Genomic DNA, 16,352 nt, shown 5'->3' on the forward strand with positions numbered 1-16,352 from the left:
GAAACCTCTCTATTTGCCCTCTATGTTAATCTGAAACTGTTTGAGAAAACACAGGATATGGTAGGATGTGCCCTTCCTGACTTTTTATACTGCCAAGGCAACCTTTAAAGAGGAAGTAAACCCTGCAAAGGTAAAGCATAATGGACTACTATGCATCGCATCGCATCGCATAGTAGTCCATTATGTGTCACTTACCTGACACAGGAGCCAGCGATGTCACCGCTGTCCCCTTGTGTACGGAGTTTTCATCTTCTCAGTGGGTCTTGTTGCTCCGGCGCTGTCATTCGGCAAAGCCGCGATTACGTCACTCCCGCATTTGCGTACGGGAGCCGCCACTCGCAGCATATCGCCGTAGACAGCGGTGCCTTTGTTTTGGCAAATATCTCCTATACCGTGTAGGTTTAGGAGACATTTCTTGGACCTACAGGTAAGCCTTAATCTAGGCTTACCTGTAGGTCAAAGTGGTTTGTAAGGGTTTACAGCCACTTTAAGTGGTGTTGTCATGGAGAATGCCTAGAAAAGAAGCCTTGATTTTCGTGTGTGCATGACTTGTTCAAATACTGCAGATGTGTTCTAATGCAATCTCAAAGCCTGTTTTGATTAGCATTTACTATACTGATCAATGTTTTGATTGACTACTTTCTGAGCTGCAGCATCAATCTTTTTTTGCATCTGCCTTTTGTTTATTAAATGACACGTTCTTCTTTTAAGCTTAATGGCTGCTTTACATTAAAGCATGGATATGACTGGAGGAGTAGTTGAATGAATACGTTTTCTTCCTACTAATTCTTGATTATTAGTACATAGAATGTGTATAAAGAAACACTTACCAGATTATTGAAATTATTTATAGATTAGCTTAAAAAGGCTGAGTCTGTCCTTAGTAGAAAGAATAGCAAAATTTTCAGAAAACCCATTGGAACCTATGAGCTTTATTTCTGTGTTTTAAAATGAGCATCCCTCACACACCTCCTCCTCCCATTATTACTTGCCTTTCTTCTGTTGTGAGAGAAGTCTGGGTGATATCATTTCTGAGTTCCTAATCTTTATCTTTAGGGGGAAGGAGTCTGTAGGCCCCCCTGAGTCACTAAGATGCACTCTGAAGAACCAGTGGGGTGTTAAGCAGACCGGTCACTCAGCGCACATATGGCTAGATGGAATGTCCAGTCTCTTCAACAGAAAATGTTGCAGTTCTCCTGATAAATTAAAGTGATTGTAAAGTCTATAGTGTTTTTTTTTTAAATATAAAAATAACACGTTATACTTACCAGCTCTGTGCAGTAGGTTTTGTACAGTGCAGCCCCGATCCTCCTTTTATTGGTTCCCTCTTCTGCTCTACTAGCCCCTCCCTCCTAGTGAGTGCCCCCATAGCAAGCAGCTTGTTATGGTGGCACCCAAGCTGAGTCACATCTCCCTGTGTCCATTCAGACACGGAGCCACGACCGGGGCCTGCCCCCTTTCTCCTCCTTGGCTGTCATTACATTTCTTTAATATCTGTACTTTCAATCACAAGGGGGTTAGATAATGTGTTAGAAAAGGGCTTTGACAGTTTTTTTCTGTTCTTTGCGTCTGTCTTCCTTCTGCCCCTTGGTGCACACTACAGTAGAGAGACAAGTATGTCGGGAACTTAATATAATCTGTATAATAACTTATTTAAAAAGTGTGGAACCTACATGTATTTCTGCCGACTAGCCCACAAATGCCTGAACATATCATTGCTATGCTGTTTAATGATATTACAGTTCGTATTATTCTTCTTTGTAGTGTTGCCTGTTGAACACCTTCATTTGCTTATTTTGGAATAGAACGGTGGTTAAGCTATCAACATTTCCATATTTGCACATTCTTAAGCAGTTAACAAGCTTTAAAACAAGCCCTCCCTGATGTCTATACCTTCAGGCACTGTGGCAAATCGCTTCCTCAAAGTCTACAGCCAAAGCACTTTTACCTTTTTAGCCACTCAGCTCACCTAACTTGAATGACTTCACAGCTTCTCTTGTGAACCTTGAGGATACATTTCTCCACAATGCCTATAGCTACAGAGGACAGTGAGAGCTTGTTTTAAAGCACTTTGTACCATCTGTCTTAAGATGTGTAACTATATGAATCTCCTTACCATAGGTTTACTATAAAAGGTCAACCCACCTAAAACATATGTTGTCACCCACTGACTTGTGTTTCTCAGGTGGCTGTGTCTTAGTACCCAGCTGCCCCCTCCCCTTTCTCTTCTTTGGCCATTACTAGGAGATCACATTTTCTTTGCAGGATTCCAATTTAGTTTACATTCCTAAGAATTCTTCAAATGATTGTAATTAATGGCTGCAATGAAACTGAAAGGTGGAAACATCAAGATAATTTGTCCTGTTGTGTGTCTGATCAGTGCAAGAGGCTAATGGGTGATTCTTCTCGTGATTTTAATAACTGCTTGTATAATATCATTAGAATGTAATAACTTTAAAGCAAACCTGTCTTGAGTTTGCAATGTTTGTAAGAATAAAAAATAAACCTGCTGCCTAAAAATCTGTACTTGGTTAATCCTAAGCCCTTGTACACACGGTCGGAGATTCCAACAACCAAATCCGAGTAATTCCGACGGATTAATTCCAGAAGTGATGTTGCATACACACGGTCGGACTAAGTTGTCGGAAAATCCGATTGTACATAACGTGATGACGTTATTTCGTTACGACCGGACTACGTTCAGGCTAGTAGCCAATAGCTTTGGTCTAGGAATATGATCTGAGCATGCGTGGCACTTTGTCCGTCGGAGTAGGCTACACATGATCGGAGTATGTCCGATCGGAGCATTTTGTTAGAAAATTTTACCGGCAAGTTGGAAAAGTTGGTCCGTCGGATATTCCGACGGAAACGGTCCGATAGGACACATTCTGTCTGAATCTCCGACCGTGTGTACAAGGGCTAAGAGTAGGCCCCTTCTAAGTAAAAGTTCAGCAGGTATAGAAAATGTCCTATGCAGGTACCTCTGTTGTGTTCCATTGTCCTTTCCTGGTTGACAAGGAAACAATTTCAAGTAAAGCCTGCATTAGATCATTGACTTCCTATGTTAGAACTCCACCCCACCATCCACAAACCAACAGTACCCAAGATTGGGCAAGTTGTGGAATTTGATCATTGTGTTCCTGAGTACAAAGGCTCTTTGTGGTTGTACAGAGAAAAACAAAAAAGCCATGTGGAGACATTGTGCGATGTGGAAGTTGCTATTGGCTGACCTCTGCTTATTAAAATGGCATTTGCTTGTCTGTCTAAATGACCCTCTTGCCTTTGGTACTTGCTATTGCTTACTTTTCATGTCAATGAATCGGGAACAATTGAAGCCAGAGACAGCCAGGCAACTAGAATTTTTAGAAGTAGGTCAGCAATGGCTATTCCCCCATAATTCTCCAGTGGCAGGTTTACTTTAAGCATCAGTTGCTTCACAAACACTAAAAACCCTGGCAGGTAACATCTATAGTCTACAATTTTTTAAAATAGCCTAAGCCCTTGTACACACAGTCAGACGTTCCGACGGAAAATGTCCGATCGGACCGCGTTGTTGGATAATCCGACTGTGGGTGGGCTCCATCGGACTGTTTCCGTCTGAATATCCGACCGACAAAGTTTTAGAGCTGGGCTGTAAAATTTTCCAACAACATGATCCGTTTGTAGAGAATTCCAATCGGACAATGTGCCACACATGCTCAGATCAAATTCCTAGACCAAAGCTATTGGCTACTAGCCTGAACGTAGTCCCGTTGTAACAAAATAACGTCATCCCGTTACGAACTATCGGATTTTCCAACAACTTTGTCCGGCCGTGTGTATGCAACACCAGTTTCGGACAAAATCCTATGGATTTGGTTGTCAGAATGTCCGACCGCGTGTACAAGGGCTAAGTCACAAGACAAACTTATTTTACATCGAGTCCTACCACAATGTGTAATGATCTCCATAACCTGTGTATATTTAACAGTAACTAAAGTTCTCATATTTATCTTGCAGATATGTTACCTGTACACCTGATTCATATTTCTTTATTTAATGCTGGTTCCACACTTAAAATAGTGGGGGCGATAAGAATTGACGTTTAATTAGTTTAATTATCGAATTTCCTAAAAGAGCAGTCCACCCAATAATATGCCAGTTTTCGGTACAGAATCTTGCATCTCTGCATTCCAGTGGCCGTCTCTTTGCTCTCGTGCTCCAGGTCCGTACATCTGCCTTGGCAAGTAAAAAAAAAACACATTTACCATGTTAGAATTGTCATTTATTTTATGTGGTTCAAAATGCAACTGGAGTAGTATTTTATGTAATGCTGTGAAATTCCTCAGGGGTCTTGGAGCTGGAATAATCACTCACCAGACTGCCAATGATACAAAAAGCTCAAGTAACCAGCCCATAGTCTCCAAATGTTTGTACTATACTGATCAAGATAAGTACATTTTGTTTTTCATTAGGGGAATATCTTATCGGCCAGTTCACCAGGCTCTGCCTCAGTTTTCCAGCCTGCACTATACTCTCTTTTTACTGGGGAAGCACACGAAGTTCAGTGAATGTAAACCAAGGCACGTTGCCCCCTTCCCCGCAGTTAACATGTCCTGTAAGCTTGCTCGGGCCGATTTTTTTTTTTTTTTTTTGTGGACATGCTGTTAATATAAGATCCCCTATACCAGGGATCTCAAACTGGCGGCCCTCCAGCTGTTGCAAAACTACAAGTCCCATGAGGCATTGCAAGGCTGACAGTTACAAGCCTGACTCCCAGAGGCATGATGGGACTTGTAGTTTAGCAACAGCTGGAGGGCTGGCAGTTTGAGACCCCTGCCCTATACCCTTGGCTATCTTGCTCCCCTGCACTAATGAATAGTAGCAGTAGGCTTGAAATACCTTGGGTGGAAAAACCGTGGTTTCTGAATCCCGTTTGCAGATGGCCATATCTCCAAATGCCTTGACATATTTTTTTTCACATGATTTTTGCTGCTGAATGCGAGGATCGGCCAGTCCACTTGTAAGTGAAGATCTTATGACCAAATACCATAGGATGTCATATCTCCAGCTAACATCCGTATATTACATATTCTGCTGATATTTATGTTAAAGGGAAAGCGTAGTGCAAGTTTACTGAGGACATGTATTTTTTATTTTTTTTCATTCCAGTAATTATTTTTTTGTATTAAATCTAGAGATTTGTAGATTGAACAGTTTTGTGCAGGTATGGTCTCTACCCCTAAGCCCCTGTACACATGGTCAGACATTCCGATGGAAAATGTCCGATCGGACCGTGTTGTCGGATAATCTGACTGTGTGTGGGCTCCATCGGACTGTTTCCGTCGGAATATCCGACGGACAAAGTTTTAGAGCTGGGCTATAAAACTTTCCGACGACATGATCCGATGGGACTTTGTCCGATTGTGTGTAGAGAATTCCGATCGGACAAAGTGCCACGCATGCTCAGATCAAATTCCTAGACCAAAGCTATTGGCTACTAGCCTGAACGTAGTCCCGTCGTAACGAAATAACGTCATCAGGTTCAGAACGATCGGATTTTCTGACAACTTTGTCCGACCGTGTGTATGCAACAGTTTCGGACAAAGTCCAACGGATTTGGTTGTCGGAATGTCCGACTGTGTGTACAAGGGCATGTATAGAAGCATAAAAAATATTCTTAAAGAGACGTGTTTAGAAGAGAAGTATGGGATTTTATATATCTTTTTCGAATCCCACTAATCTAGGTGGATGCTGCATCTGTCCCCCACCGGCTTGAAGGCTGAGAACAGAGCGATCAAACATGCTGATCGCTCAGTTCTTGGTGCTCCCTGGTGACTGTCAGTCACTGGCTTTCTGCTCTGCCCCAGCGCTGGGCTGTGGAGGGGCGGGAGTGACCAGCTTAGGCTCTCAGTGGTGGGGCATCTGGGTAGATCCCAACATCTTTGTGACATCAGCAGGCTTCAGGCCTCTGTGCAAATAGGTCACGAGTGCAGAACGCTGTGAACCACAAGAGAAGTACAGACAAACAAGATTTGGCCGTACTTCTCCAAAGCCAACAACCTCTGGGTTGTGCAGCTTGCAGAGTTCAAATGAAGAGGTCACAGAGAATTCAGGCCCTGTTTCTATGCCTGCACAGCAACTGGGAAAAGCCACATGACACAGTTTTGCCAGTGTACATGTATGCATCATTTTAAAAATTTTACAGTGTTTGAACAAAAAAAAGACTTTCTGCTTTAATCTGAAAATTCTGTTGCACTTTAACCACTTCAGCCCCGGAAGATTTTACCCCCTTCCTGACCTGAGCACTTTTGACAATTCGGCATGGTGCCAATTTAACTGACAATTGCGCGGTCATGCAACGTGTACCCAAATTAAATTTGCATCCCTCCCCCCCCTCCACAAATAGCACTTTATTTTGGTGGTATTTGATCACCTCTGCAGTTTTTATTTGTTGCGCCATAAACAAAAAGAGTGACGATTAAAAAAAAAAAAATATATATATATATATATATATATATATATATATATATATGTATATGTATTATTTATTTATTTTTGCTATAATATCCCCAAATTAAAAAAAAAATAATAATAATTTCTTCATCTATTCTACATATGCTTGCTAAAAAAAATCGCAATAAGCGTATATTGATTGGTTTGCGCAAAAGTTATAGCATCTACAAACTATTGGAAAGATTTATGGCATTATTATACATTTTTTTGTTTTTTTTACTAGTAATGGCGGTGATCTGCGTTTTTTCTTTTTGTGTTTTTTTTTTTTTTTTTTTTTGTGGTACTGCGACGGACAGATCGGACACTTGATTGACACATTTTTGGGACCATTGACATTTATACAGCGATCAGTGCTATAAATATGCGCTGATTACTTTATCAGTGTCACTGGCAGAGAAGGGGTTAATGCTAGGGGGCGATCAAGGGGTTAAATCTGTGTTTCCCTCAGTGTGTTCTAACTGTATGGGGATAGGACTGACTAGGGGAGGAGACACATCGTTGTACCTACTTAGTAGAAACAAACGACATGTCTCCTCTCCCCTGACAGAACAGGGGTTTGTGTGTTTACATACACAAATCCCCATGCTGGCTCTTGTGCACGCGACCGCCGGCCACCTGCATTTGGTCCCCCACTGTGCAGCTGGCACGTGCGCGCCCTCTGGCGGCTCTTAAAGGGAAACCTGTATGGGGTTTCACGAAGGGGTGCCATTCTGCTCCTGTAAAAAGACGTGAGCCGGTTGGGAACTGGTTAAGGGCCTTTTTTGCATGGGGTGCAGTGTGTACAACCCTCTGAAAAGCTTTCCGCAGTGAATCGCTGTTCAAAGAGTAGTAGAGCAGCGGTTGCCAGGCGTTCAGGAGGCAATTCTGATGCTTTTTTTTTTTTTTTTTCACTAAGCAGTTTTTGTCTTGAAATACAAATATACTCCCTTTACATAATTATGCAGGGGCGGAAGGGGATCTTATTTTATTAAAAAGGTCTGCTTTGAATTCAATCCTGCAGTCTATCTTGAGGACAGTGTTGGGACCACGCAAACGTGGTTCAAGTGACATCCCGTTAAGAAATGAACGTCCTCTTGCTTTTTGGCTTACTGAAAATCAGTAATTGTAAATGGCTTTCTGCATTAACGTGTGGCTTATTTTAATAATGCAGTATGACTGTAGTCATTTTCTCTGAGCTGAATCCTACAGCTGTCCTAACATTTCATGCAAACAGACCATTTGATACTTTTGTAGATGTACTATAGAGTTTTTATCTTTTTTTTTTGTTTGTTTTTTTTGGGGAAAAAAAAGTCAGAAACTGCTACTTGCAGCTGAAATGACTGATTTTGTGCTGTTCTCAAAGCTTTGCTTTAATTAATGTTCATTTTGATGCACTGTCCAGTACGATAAATTGTACTTACTGAAGAATGTCAAACCAACTGTGTTTACTTGGACTCTGGCATGGATTATTAAATAAAATGTTTTACTGGACTGAAAATGTATTTCCTCTGTGTATGAAATAAAATATTGCCTGCTTTCAACTAGGCACATCAAAGGATAAGTACTTTTTTTTTTTTTTTTATCATGATGTTTAATATTTTTGTTGTAACAAAGTGATCCTTTTGTACAGGACACATAGGCAGAAATATAAATCTATAGGTTTAAATTGGGAGCCAGCAACCTGTCAATTGTGATCTATTCATCCATCATTGGTAGGTGACAGATCACATCCTCATCTTGCCAACTATCCCTCCTGAAATGCTTCTTTCCCATATACAGAGCTGCACAGGTAAGCAGCATAGCTATGCGTCCTGCTCAGAATCCACTAGCTCTCCTTTCCCGTCCATCTAAGATGATTGTATGTGACATCACATGGGTTGGACAAGAAGGGAAGGATGGCGGGGATCAGCACACCAGAACAGGTAGTGATGTGTCACTGCCACTTCCATGCAATGCTTTGCATGTGGGGGAAGTTTCAGTCTGCCCTGCAAAAACTGTTGTCCCACCTGTGCAGTGCCATTCTGATGCCCTTATACAGCGAATTGCTGACCCTGTAATCTGCTCTAAAAAATGCATGACCATTGTACCCTGCCCTACAAACCTCTCTACACCATGCTACAACCTTCTGACCCCTGTACACTACCTTGCAACTTGCTGACCTTTGTACCCTGCCCTACATACTGTTGACCCGTGAACACAGCTGTACATACTATTGACCTCGAGGCAATGGCCTACATACTATTTCAGCTGTCCAGAAATCAGACCAACAGTTCCAATTGTTCTGCTGTCATGATGGACTTCTGCATCAGATTTGGGGTGGCCAATTACTCTTCAGAGTCAAAACGTCAATACCAAGTTTCTCACCGAAGCCAGGTAGGCTTTTAGCCCTTGTACACACGGTCGGACATTCTGACAACCAAATCCGTTAGATTTTATCCGACGGATTTTGTCTGAAACTGTTGCATACACACGGTCAAAGTTGTCGGAAAATCCGATTGTACATAACGTGATGACTTTATTTCGTTACGACGGGACTACATTCAGGCTAGTAGCCTTTGGTCTAGGAACTGAGCATGCGTGGCACTTTGTCCGTCAGAGTAGGCTACACATGATCGGAGTATGTCCGATCGGAGCATTTTGTCTGAAAATTTTACGGACAAGTTGGAAAACTTGGTCCGTCAGATACTCAAACGGAAATAGTCCGATGGAGACAACACACAGTCGGATTATCCGCCAAAACGGTCCGATAGGACACATTCCGTCGGAATCTCCGACCGTGTGTACAAGGGCTAATATCTTTAAAGTGACATTTGTTTTATTGTAGTTTGTTTTTCTCCTTCCATCCTTTTTTTGTATATATATATATATATATATATATATATATATATATATATTTACACACAGTTGTGCTCATAAGTTTACATACCCTGGCAGAATTTATGAATTCTTGGCCATTTTTCTGGGAATGTGAATGATAACACAAAAACATTTTTCACTCATGGTTAGGGTTTGGCTGAAGCCATTTATTATCGACTGTGTTTACTCTTTTTAAATTATAATCACAACAGAAACTACCCAGGTGACCCTGATCAAAGTTTACATACCCTGGTGATTTTGGCCTGATAACATGCACACAAGTTGGCACAAAGGGGTTTGAATGGCTAATAAAGGTAACCATCCTCACCTGTGATCTGTTTGCTTGTAATTAGTGTGTGTATAGAAGGTCAATGAGTTTCTGGACTCCTAACAGACCCGTGTATATATATATGTGTGTATATGTGTATATATATATATATATATATATATATTAAATGAGTGCTGCATTTTCCCTCTATTCTTCTAGTGAGACGTATAAAGTATAAACTCCCCCTTAGCCTTTTTTCCTGCCTTCCTATTTTGTATTAGTTATCCTTCAAAATCATCCCAATTGCATGAAGGTTTAAACTATTATTGCCCTGCGTATATTCCTTTTGTAATACCTGATCATTCTTTAGGCCCTATATCATGGGCGACCTATATGTTTGCTTCTGATTTCTTACATTTTGGCACAAAAACAATAAATACATTGAAACAGAAAATAAAACCATATGCCTCTACAAACCATATTATGCAAAAAAAAATCTGCTCGACAACCAGCGCACACCGATGTACATCGACAAAATGACACTGGTAGGCAAAAGGGCACACAGGTATGTCTCGTTTAAGAAGCTGTGTTGCGGGGGCGCGCCCGCCGCAGTCTCCGTGACCACTACCACGGGTCCCGCGGACTCTATGTCCGGGTGCCCATGATCGCGTCACAGAGAGGTAGAACGGAGAGAGATGCTTTTGTAAAAAAAGCATTTCCCCGTTTTGCCTAGTGACAGGGCAGAGATCACAGCTCTCTGTCATCAAGAGCAATGATCACTGTCCTGTGTGTTAAAGCCCAGTCCCCTTACAGTTAGAATCACTCTCTAGGACACACTTAACCCCTTCACTGCCAGTGTCATTTAAACAGTAATCAGTGCATTTTTATAGCATCCATCGCTGTGTAAATGACAACGGTCCCAAAATGGTGTCAAAAATTTCCGATGTGTCCGCCATAATGTCACAGTCCCAATAAAAATCGCAGATCGCCGCCATTACTAATGAAAAAAAAAAATTATGTAAAATAAATATGCCATAAAACGATCCACTGTTTTGTAGACACAATACATTTTTTGCAAACCAATCAATATACGCTTATTGCGATTTTTTTATTTTTTATTTTTTTGTCCCCAAAAATATGTTGAAGAATACACATTGAAAACTGAGGGAAAAAATGTTTTTTTTAAATATATTTTTGGGGGATATTTATTATAGCAAAAATAAATAATTATATATATATATATATATATATATATATATATATATATATATATATATATATATATATATATATTTTTTTTTTTTTTTTATTATTTATTTATTTATTTATTTTTCAAAATTGTCTTTTTTTTTTTATAAAGCAAAAAATAAAAACCACAGAGTCAGAGTCAAATACCACCAAAAGAAAGCTCTATTTGTGGGGAAAAAAAGGACGTCAATTTTGTTCGGGTACAAAGTCGCACGGCCGCGCAATTGTCAGTTAAAGCGACGCAGCCCCGAATTGCAAAAAGTGCTGTGGTCAGGAAGGGGGTAAAATCCTAAAGGGCTGAAGTGGTTAGTGCATGAATTGAATTGTGTATGCAAATAATAAAGTTCAAAAACTTCATAGAGTGCAAATGTCCAATAGCGCTGTTTGCTAAAACTGCACAAATCTATCCTTAATTTAAAAAAAAGTATATACCTCCTCCAGCTCAATCCACCCTGTTTGTGCCCCCCCAAAGGGGTTTGACCCCCTTTAGTGTACAGTAAAACATTGGATTTGCGAGCTTAATTCATTCCAGAAACATGCTTGTAATCCAAAGCACTTGTATATCAAAACAAATTTCTCCATAAGAAATAATGGAATGTTGCTAAATGTTGCACCTTCATTAACCACTTTCAGACCGGACCAATTTGCTGGTCAAAGACCAGACCACTTTTTGCGATTCGGCACTGCGTCGCTTTAACTGACAATTGCGCGGTCGTGCAGCGTGGCTCCCAAACAAAATTGACGTCCTTTTTTTTCCCACAAATAGAGCTTTCCTTTGGTGGTATTTGATCACCTCTGCGGTTTTTATTTTTTGCGCTATAAACAAAAATAGAGCGACAATTTTGAAAAACACGCATTATTTTTAACTTTTTGTTATAATAAATATCCCCCAAAAATATATAAAAAAACATTTTTTCCCTCAGTTTAGGCCGATACGTATTCTTCTACATATTTTTGGTAAGAAAAATCGCAATAAGCGATTATTGATTGGTTTGCGCAAAAGTTATAGCGTTTACAAAATAGGGATAGTTTTATAGCATTTTTATTAATAATTTTTTATAATTTTTTTTTTTTACTAGTAATGACGGCGATCTGCGATTTTTATTGTGACTGCGACATTGTGGGGGACCCATCGGACATGGACCCATCGGACATCGCCGCCGCTGAAGATGTCAATGACGAAACGCGTTCGACGGAGTTACGCTTACCACGTCAGTTCAGGGTTGCCTACGGGGGTTGGAACGCAGTTGGAGCGCACGCTGCGTTCCCACCGAACGGTACCCGCGAGTTAAGTGGAATTTGCGCTATAAGGGCTCTTTCCTAAGGGGACTCAAAAAGACTAGAGCTATCTAGCTAAACAGAAAAAACCCGGTACATTGCATAAAGCGATCGGTACATTGGAGACGGGTGTTTTTTATGTTTTGTCTCTCTTAGGGTAGAGAGCCATCAGCGTTTTTTCCATAGCTCTATTTTATAATTTTTAGTCTGCTTTTCTGGTCTAATACTGGAGCTTGGACCATTGGAACCTATGTGAAGTGGACTTATTGGTGAATTACGTTTCCACATTTTTCATTTATATATATTTTTTTACTTCTATTTTTATTTTTACTTTATATTACATGAAAATTGTTTTTTACTGCTGTTTTTTACTACTATTTTTGTGGAAATAAATTGGTTCTGATACGGATTACACTATGGAGACTGTTATTTTTTTTCCTGTGAGGGCACAAATGGAATCTCCTTTTGGATACGAACGATTATAAATAAAGAGGTCAGAAGGTCAAAGAGCTGGATATCGGCAGATTGGATTTAAAGGCGAACTACCCCTGTAGGGGTGAATTTTTTTGGTGAGTGGGGTACCTTGCGGGGGAGCACGGAAGTCACTTTGAAGATCACACAAGAAGCACAAAAGTCACTTTATGAACATTTAATGTTGAATTTGCACTATTGAAGACTTTTTGGAGAGTTGGACTTTTATTTTTATTTATTTTTTTATTTTTATTTTTATCATTTTTCTAAGGGTCACTATAACACATTTTTTACATTTTTTATTTGTATCATTTTTTTCATAGATGCTTTGCTAGTACATATGTTTGGAACTTTTTGTTTTTGAATTTGAATTGTGTCATCTAATTCGGTATTTTCAATTGCACGTCTCACTTACACATATACTTATTAGAGTTTGTTTTATATATTCATATATTTTTTAGATTCATATATATTTTTTTCACATGTAGTAATTGGAGTCGATTTTTATATTTTTCTCTTCCCAGCCGACAGATCGGTGGGTTTATCATAATGTGGCACTAATGCGATTTTAAGGAAAAGTCGCACTCAGTACAAGTTTTTGTATATTAATCTGGTGTTTTTTCACAGAATTTATATATGATTTGTTCAAGATTATACTAAGTTCTCAGGATAAGGTCCTAAATTATTACACTGCTTATTGTCACATTGGAGTCGCAGTAGGGAATCTGTGCGATTGTATGTCACCTCTGGAAGTAGCCTCTTGTATGTGTCTTTTTTTTTTTTTTTTGGGCTTGGATTGAAATAAGTGGACTTTCCTTAGGGAGGCTTCATTTTTATTTAGGTACGATTACACATATGAATACTATTACTGGTGAGATAGATTACTCCTATTTTTTCTTGGCATTTCTCATTTTCTCTTTTTCATTTGTTTCATCAATAAGAGTCAATATTTGTTTATGTTAAATAGGTAGCGCCAGTTACCCCGATTATTAGATTCTTTTTACTGGTGGAAGAACCCCTAGTGGGGATTTTCTTTTTGTGGGGGGCAGCAACCTATAATTATTTGCACATAGAGTACCCATCCTGGATTTGTTGTTTTTTTGTCTGTCCAGTACCCAGTGTTGACCAGCGCGGTTTTATCTTTATAATAATTCTGAAATAATAGTCGGTAGCAGTATGCAAAGGTGTATTTGTTTTGGAGGAATAAATAACCTCTCATGTTGGGTGTCCTATGTGTGTAGATGCTGCCGTGTTATGAAAAAATTATTAGTTTCATTATTTACATTTTAGAATGTGAAAAACAAGGTGGTGCCTCAAGCTTGTGCAGAATTTTAAAGTGTGCCTTGACTGAAAAAAGGTTGAGAAACACTGTGTTAAGTGATAAGTGACCTTTTTTGGTGTAGGTTAAGGGTTAATTTTCAGGTCTCAGGAGCCACCAGACACTACAGAATCACAGGGCGCAGATACATCCCAATTTGAACCGGCGTGGATTTAGATATAGTTAAAGTGGAGCTCCACCCAAAAGTTGAACGTCTACTTTAAGTTATTTCCCTAACATGCCACATTTGGCATGTCATTATCTTTTTTTTGGGTACCTAGTTTTGACAGGTACCCAGCTCTCACTTCTGCCTGCACCGCCTAGGTGGCTATTCCTCTCCCTCCCTGCAATCTTCTGGGACATGTCACAGGTCCCAGAAGATTGCCTGGCCATTCAGGACGTGCAGCGTGACTCGTGCATGTGTAGTGCGCACCTTGCTGTGAAGCCACAAGCTATCACAGCCGGGTGCCTACGCTTGCAATGGCGGCGCCACAGATGGGGGAGGGGGGGAAGAGAATGGAGGCTTGGGGTGGCTGCATTACTGGACCGTGGGACAGGTGAGTGTGTGTTTATTAAAAGTCAGCAGCTACACTTTTTTTAGCTGCTGACTTTTTTTAATAAACGCGGGTCCAGTTGGAACTCCACTTTAACCACTTCCCACCCGGCCAATGTACATATACGGCTGGGTGGGAGCCGCCTCCTTCTGACTGGACATTCAGGAACGTCCATCAGAAGGAGGGGGATCGCACGCAGCCACGCGATCCCGATGCGCTCGTGTCACCCAGACATGGCGCATCTCGGATCGGCAGGAGGGCTCTGTGATTCGCCCTCCTGATCACATGACGGCCGTGTCTAATCACAGCCATCATATGATGTAAACAAACAGCCGGTTGCTAGGCAATCGGCTCTCCTCTCCTCACCGGAAGTCGTCACTGAGGAGAGGAGAGCAGATCGCTGCAGCCGGCTGGTGATCAGTAAATATGAGCTGTTTTTACAGCTTTTTACTCACTGATCATCAGTCTAGTGTAATACACACATGTCCCCACACCACACATGTCCCCCACATATGTCCCACTAAAATCACATGTCCCAATGATTATCTGCACACATATGTACATGATCATTTGCGTACATATGTCTGTGATCACACAAACCAATTATTATACACTTAACGGATTTTTTTTTTTACCAAAAACATGTAGCAGAATAAATTTTGGCTTAAATTTACGACAAAATTTGATTTCTTTTAAAATAGAAAGAAAATATTGTTTTTTATTTCCAAATTTCCGCTTTTTTTGTGCTTATATCACAAAAAATTAAAAACGAAGTCGTGAATAAACGCCACCAAAATAAAGCTCTATTTGTGTGAACAAAATGATAACAATTTCAGTAGGTTACAATCAAAGATAAGTATTGCAGCATTAGCAAAAATATACCTAATATAAAATATAACTGTATATAATATAGTTTTCTGCACTCAGATGGGTGAAAGAAACTTTGGTTAGTTATGGATTACTGCATCATTCTTTGCCTTGTAAACTAGATCCTGAAAGCGGAACTAAACTGTCGATCAAAATTAACTACTTTTAATCCTTATGCTGATAGCATTAGTAAATAAATAGGTAGAAAGCTATATTATATTTACTAGAAGGATAATCGCATAAAAAAAAACGTGAGTGCAGCTGCCCCTTTAAAAGTGGATGACACCACCTTGCAAATGAGTAAAAAGATATAAAAGTAAGACGCTGACTCAAATAACATAAACAATGGTGCATCAAATAAACTCATAGGTTTAGCGAGAAGGGTTATAAAAGAAAAAGATCTAATAAGAATAAGAGATGAGATTGGTAAAAGGGAGAGAATAATTTTTTGACACAAAAAACAAAAAAAGGTAAAACAGGTTGATATGGCCAATTACAGGATATAACAGCCAATATAAAAGTTTAGAAAAAAAATTGTACGTAAACACTGGCTGATTCTGTTGAAAGACCCTAGTTTGAGTAAAATACTCCACAAAAAAAAAAAAAAATGTTTATATATGGAAAAAATAGAATTGCTAAAAATGTTTTGGATCCTCCTAAAAGACCTACCACCTTCTTGGAGAGAAAAGGCTTCTTTAGATGTGGTAGGTGCACCTCCTGTAGAACCGCTGGTGCTAAAAAAAGGAAGGTAGAGAATTTCCATGGTGTTACAGGAAGTAATTATTATCTTAATAAATGTATAAAATGCCATACTAAACATGTAACCTATCCACTTACTTGTCCGTGTGGGTTAAAATATGTGGGTAGAACCACTAGATCCCTTTTTAAAAGAATAAATTAACATGTTAATAACATAAAAAAGGGATGTATCAAACATATGTCCAGTCGTTTTAGGAAAATGCACAATAGGGATCCATCAGGTCTAAGGTTTGTGGGCATAGATAGTCTACAGCAGGGG

The sequence above is a fragment of the Lithobates pipiens genome, unplaced genomic scaffold, assembly GCF_037356315.1.
Source record: "Lithobates pipiens isolate NorthernLeopardFrog02 unplaced genomic scaffold, aLitPip1_a1.2 Scaffold_57, whole genome shotgun sequence".
NCBI lineage: Eukaryota > Metazoa > Chordata > Amphibia > Anura > Ranidae > Lithobates > Lithobates pipiens.